This window comes from Panulirus ornatus, chromosome 12 (assembly GCF_036320965.1).
Source record: "Panulirus ornatus isolate Po-2019 chromosome 12, ASM3632096v1, whole genome shotgun sequence".
Lineage (NCBI taxonomy): Eukaryota > Metazoa > Arthropoda > Malacostraca > Decapoda > Palinuridae > Panulirus > Panulirus ornatus.
The window spans coordinates 9,168,156-9,174,786 of record NC_092235.1 but is presented as its reverse complement, the minus strand read 5'-3'; the positions used below and the strand labels follow the sequence as shown (position 1 = coordinate 9,174,786).

General features: G+C 42.1%; 1 non-coding gene across 1 annotated transcript; it reads left to right on the top strand.

Moving 5' to 3' along the window:
* Positions 1-2,403: 2,403 nt before the first annotated feature.
* TRNAT-AGU (transfer RNA threonine (anticodon AGU)) lies at positions 2,404-2,475 on the top strand. Its single transcript has one exon. It is a non-coding gene; the product is annotated as a tRNA-Thr (tRNA).
* Positions 2,476-6,631: the final 4,156 nt, after the last annotated feature.

Below are 6,631 nucleotides of genomic sequence, written 5' to 3'. Positions count from 1 at the left end.
AGTCATAAAATCCCTACCTGTCTTTACCATGAATGGAAATGATCAATGAATCATTACATTTACTTTGACTCCAATTGGCTCTTCCATTATTTATATATAATGAAATTTGTTCATAGAAATTAAAGGTCAGAGGAGGATAGATAGTTCTACTCTTTCATAACTAATGGTGTTCTTCTTTGACAATATGCTGTACTGACCTAAGTTTATACGTATTACAGTAACGATGTGAGAAGTTGATGATATTCCAGGTAAAGGTACAGATTACATCAGTAAACATACCTCTTACATAACTAACCCTGCCTGCCACCTGTGAGAGAAAGAAACTCTCATGATCTTAATGTGTTCATTTGGAAGGATTCTAATGCTTGGTATCAAGGAAATGATATGCATACTGTAATACAGTGATCAATATTGTACGTCATAATGTAAGTGGTGTGTGACTAACTATAGCTGTAATATTACCTGTTCATTCTTGCTACTAACACGTGACACCAAGTTGTCTGTTAGTCTTATTACGTACATTAATACACTGTTGTCTTGGCTTTACATCTCTACTAATGATGACACCTGAATCCTTCTCCTGCCTTGATAGTTTTATTTCCACATCTTAAGATGATACTGTAGTTTGCCTGCTATGTGTACACAGTGTAAACATATGTCTACGGTGAATATCACTGGCCATTGTACACTGACGTTGTTCAGCAATGTAGACCCAAGAGTGAACCTTAGACACCATTACGGTAACATGAATTACACTTATACTGAGTCTGAGAACCTATCATTGATTGTCATAGAATCCAGATGCAAAAAATGTATTCCTACCGGATTTCTATAGAAAGTACGTGGGACATTGATGTTAAGCAAATTATTCTATACGATAATGAATTAAATCCCATAACTTTTCTGGAGCACAAGGTACAGAAATGTATGTAACATAAAAGCGGTAAAATAAACATATCTAACATAAAGATTTCTATCTCGCAGATAACATAAATGTTTTACATGTAGAAATCGGTAATATCTTCAACAACCTAAACATAATACTATCAAATTTTATATTACAAGCTTTTTATCTGGGTTTTACGCATTAAAACGATATTGCTTACAGAAAAGTAATGTAGTTATTATCAGCACAAGGTTTAGAAGGTCTTAAACAAGTTATGAGTTTATATTCTTCAAAATTCTAGAAAGATCCATTAAGTATACTGGGAAAAATAGACTTGCTTTTTTGAGGCGATGAATACTTATGAAAAATCATCGACATTTTCCTTAAAAATATTCTTTATGAATTGAAATCAACTATTTTTTTAGAGAAAATGTTTCTGAATAGCAACAAGACACAGTCAAATCTAACAAGCTAAAGTTCATCAAATGACAAAGAATCTTATTAATATCATAAAACCAAATATGTTGCACAAATTCTTCAAATCATCAAAAGTAATAAAAGAAGAAGCCATCCGTAGGTAACTTGTTACTCCCGGTGTAAACACTTATAGGCGGAATCCGGTAACACCTCTTGAATAGCATGTGGAAGACAGAGTAGAGTGGCTAGGCTCAGAAGCATGTTCTCCACTTCAACTGACTAATGATATGTTAAGACAACACAAACCACATACATCCATTGTGAGGATGGAATCAGGGATGAAACATCTATAACTAGAAAGGTTAAAGATACAAAGATGGTGAAATACCTTTACCTGGGATCAGTAGCACCTGTGGTAATGGACACACCTTTGTAATGCTTGATCACTTACAACTGATCAACTTTAATACGAAAGTCTTAGGTATTGTCCCTCAGGAAAACTTTTTACACATATCTATAAAACACATATATATGTTAGATATACACTATCTCTAGAATATATCTTTACCTGGGACGTGTAACACTTGTGTGGATAGACACAACTTTGTAATGCATGATCCATTACACGAAATGAACTTCACTAACGAAATTATACAACGCATCGTTGGAGAACATTAATCAAATACCTATACTGAATTTTTATGTTAGATAAAAGACACTTCTTGATAGTAAACATAAGAAATGATGACGTAAGATAAGAGACGTAGAGATAAATGTTTTGTTAAAAGATCAAATACTCCTGCCTTAAACTAGCTCCTTGTATTGCATTTTCTTTTAGATATCCCAAGGAAAATATATTCTGTGGTTTGTTTATATATATGTTTATATATATGTTTATGTTTTTCACAACTTTTTTATTCTTTAATCTTTTAGGATTCAGGTTTAAGGATCTTGGTTCTGAACAACCATTATAATGCAACACAATACATATTTATCATAAACAAATCATTTATCACAATAACCATTATGTTTGTACCAGATTCTTTAAGTCCTCAATTATGTTTGCTCATAAATAAGAAATTTTTCCGCCAGTGACAAGTGGCTCCGTGGTGTAGTGGTTAGCACATCTGTCTAGTAAACAGCTAATCCGGGTTCGATTCCCGGCGGAGCCTTTCTTTTCAGTATTCAGGATCGGAACATATATGACTGTGGTAAACCATCATCCGACACCACTGACCTTCATCATCCAGGCCAACAATCATCCAGCAGTGACACGTCCACTCCTGCTCGTGGCTGACCATCATCATCCAGGTCAACAATCATCCAGCAGTGACACATCCACTCCTGCTCGTGGCTGACCATCATCATCCAGGTCAACAATCATCCAGCAGTGACACATCCACTCCTGCTCGTGGCTGACCATCATCATCCAGGCCAACAATCATCCAGCAGTGACACATCCACTCCTGCTCGTGGCTGACCATCATCATCCAGGCCAACAATCATCCAGCAGTGACACGTCCACTCCTGCTCGTGGCTGACCTTCATCATCCAGGCCAACAATCATCCAGCAGTGACACATCCACTCCTGCTCGTGGCTGACCTTCATCATCCAGGCCAACAATCATCCAGCAGTGACACATCCACTCCTGCTCGTGGCTGACCTTCATCATCCAGGCCAACAATCATCCAGCAGTGACACATCCACTCCTGCTCGTGGCTGACCACCACATGTTGTGCCTCGTGTGTGAAACATAAAGCCCATCATACAGTCGCCACACATCATTAACACATCTATAGTCGTGCTGCTGGACGAGTCTGAAGGTTTAATTATCGTGCCCTGGCAACCTGCCAGTGCGTCTGGTAGGTTGCCAGGGTACGATAATCAATCCTTCAGACTCGTCCACTGTGACGGTATAAGTGATAGTGAAGTGTGTATGTCAAACATACCACATCATGATGGAGGTTTTATTGATCATTAATGTTTGTGTAGGTGTTGGTGAATCATGTCAATATGTTAAACTAGTTACGACTGTGTGACATATATACAGTAGAAACCTAACAAGGCTGCAGGTAGTTACTATGTTGTGGGATAACAAGGCTGCAGGTAGTTACTATGTTGTGGGATAACAAGGCTGCAGGTAGTTACTATGTTGTGGGATAACAAGGCTGCAGGTAGTTACGTATTTCCTTCAATTTGTTTGACGTTCAGTTACGTTGGAGTAGTGAGGCATTCTCCAACCTACAGACAACACCAATCTATGGATATGGATGAAGCTGAGGCATCTATTGTTAGGAATAGGCAACCACGAGAGAGAGAGAGAGAGAGAGAGAGAGAGAGAGAGAGAGAGAGAGAGAGAGAGAGAGAGAGAGAGAGAGAGAGAGAGAGTAGCCTGGTGTTAGGGCCAACATAATGTTATGTTTGTGGATGACCATCTGAGGTGAAGGTGTTTTCGTCACCATAGACGACACGTTGCCAGAACTCAGCAGGTTTATCCTCCTAGTGGACCACCTCCTCCTCCATCCTCTCCTTCATATTACGTTAAGGTCCGGCTGGCTGCCCGTCTGGCCAACACACACACACACACACCACAACCTGAGCAGTTGTGTGCCAGCCTGGGACCCCCTGTGTACCGTGATCCATTGTACATATAACGAAGACATTTACACATCCACTGACCACCATTACGTCACCAAACCTTGAGAAATGGTTGTTGGTGGTTTGAACAATATCATCATAACTACACAACCCCAGGACAATGTGCCTCCTACACCTTCCTGGCTGCACTCCATGCAGGAGCAGGGTATGGTACACATCTCTGCAGCAAGATTATTGACTGGACTGTACCATGTCTTTCCTTCCTTACCAACGATACCGCCTCGCCGAAGATGACTTGTCATTCCCGGTGTAACCACTTACGGGTGGAGTCCGGTAACACATTTTGTATGGCATTATGTGACAGAGTGGAGTAACTATGTTGACAAATGGTCTGCACTTCCATTGATTATATTGATGTGATCAAGATAAACAGAATTACACACCATAAATATCGAGTGTTGGGATGGAATCAGATACCAAACATAAGTAACTAGAAGGCATAAGGGATCCTAGATTGTGAAATACCTTGACTTAGGATCAGCATCGCCTCCTGTGGAAATACAAAGGAATTCCAACCTCAGCAGATGACTGGGTCCTTCCCAGGCTGTTTATGAAGACATCAGTAACTCACACATTAGTGTGGTGGTCAACGTTACAAGACATACAGATAATTACAAGGAAATAACCTACAAGTTGTCATTATGGAGGCGCCAAGTCCTGGACTTGAACAAACCAACTGTGACACTACGTCTCTACAATACTGCTCTCAACCACTCTACTTGGCAGATAATGTGGACAATACTGCTCTCAACCACTCTACTTGGCAGATAATGTGGACAATACTGCTCTCAACCACTCTACTTGGCAGATAATGTGGACAATACTGCTCTCAACCACTCTACTTGGCAGATAATGTGGACAATACTGCTCTCAACCACTCTACTTGGCAGATAATGTGGACAATACTGTCGAAGAAAAGAAGGAACACAACTTTGTAATACTTGATCAGTTACAAGTGATCAACTTTAATACAAAACTCTAAAGCCTCGTCCCACACGAGAACTTTTAAAGATATTTATAGAAGACATAATATCTATGTTAGATAGAACGTATTTCTTAAAAATATATCTTTATCCGAGAAGTGTACCACCTGTATGGAGAGACACAGTTATGTAAAACATGATCTATTGTATGAAATGAACTTTAATAACAAAGATGCAACGTCTTGCTGATGAACCATCAACAAATACTTACACCAAATTTCAATATTAGATACAAAACATTTTTGCTGGAAATAAACGTAAGAAATGATATTGGGATAAAGGGACGTCAAAATATATATTGCTTATGTTAGGGCGAACTCGGTAGTTGGTGAAGCCACGACACAGAACCAGAGCAGTTATTTTGTACACTGAATATCATCTGCCATGTTTACACTTATGTTAATAATAGTGGAATCATATATATAACCCGGGATTATCATTAACCATTAAAACGAGTTTGGGATGATACAATCTCATTTATACGTATTTCCTGGGCCAGTCTGGTGGACGGTAGCAGATTGAGGTGAGTTTGGCCAATTCTGTCTACATATGTCGTGTTCTTAATCTTATAAAGAATTCAACAGAAGCTGAAGCCATAACAGAGGCCTGACTCTCGTCCCAAGCCTCTCTCTCCTGTCCTGCCTGACTCTCGTCCCAAGCCTCTCTCTCCTGTCCAGCCTGACTCTCGTCCCAAGCCTCTCTCTCTCCTGTCCTGCCTGACTCTCGTCCCAAGCCTCTCTCTCTCCTGTCCTGCCTGACTCTCGTCCCAAACCTCTCTCTCCTGTCCTGCCTGACTCTCGTCCCAAACCTCTCTCTCCTGTCCTGCCTGACTCTCGTCCCAAACCTCTCTCTCCTGTCCTGCCTGACTCTCGTCCCAAGCCTCTCTCTCTCCTGTCCTGCCTGACTCTCGTCCCAAACCTCTCTCTCCTGTCCTGCCTGACTCTCGTCCCAAACCTCTCTCTCCTGTCCTGCCTGACTCTCGTCCCAAACCTCTCTCTCCTGTCCTGCCTGACTCTCGTCCCAAGCCTCTCTCTCCTGTCCTGCCTGACTCTCGTCCCAAGCCTCTCTCTCTCCTGTCCTGCCTGACTCTCGTCCCAAGCCTCTCTCTCCTGTCCTGCCTGACTCTCGTCCCAAGCCTCTCTCTCCTGTCCTGCCTGACTCTCGTCCCAAGCCTCTCTCTCCTGTCCTGCCTGACTCTCGTCCCAAGCCTCTCTCTCCTGTCCTGCCTGACTCTCGTCCCAAGCCTCTCTCTCTCCTGTCCTGCCTGACTCTCGTCCCAAGCCTCTCTCTCCTGTCCTGCCTGACTCTCGTCCCAAACCTCTCTCTCCTGTCCTGCCTGACTCTCGTCCCAAGCCTCTCTCTCCTGTCCTGCCTGACTCTCGTCCCAAGCCTCTCTCTCCTGTCCAGCCTGACTCTCGTCCCAAACCTCTCTCTCCTGTCCTGCCTGACTCTCGTCCCAAGCCTCTCTCTCCTGTCCTGCCTGACTCTAGGTATTGTGGAACTGTTGGTTACAGTGATGTTGTAGCACTGTTGGTTACAGTGATGTTGTGGCACTGTTGGTTACAGTGGTATTGTGCTACTGTTGGTTACAGTGATGTTGTCGCAATGCTGGGTACAGTGATGTTTTGGCACTGTTGGGTACAGTGGTGCTGTGGCACTGTTGGTTAGAGTGGTATTGTGGCGCTG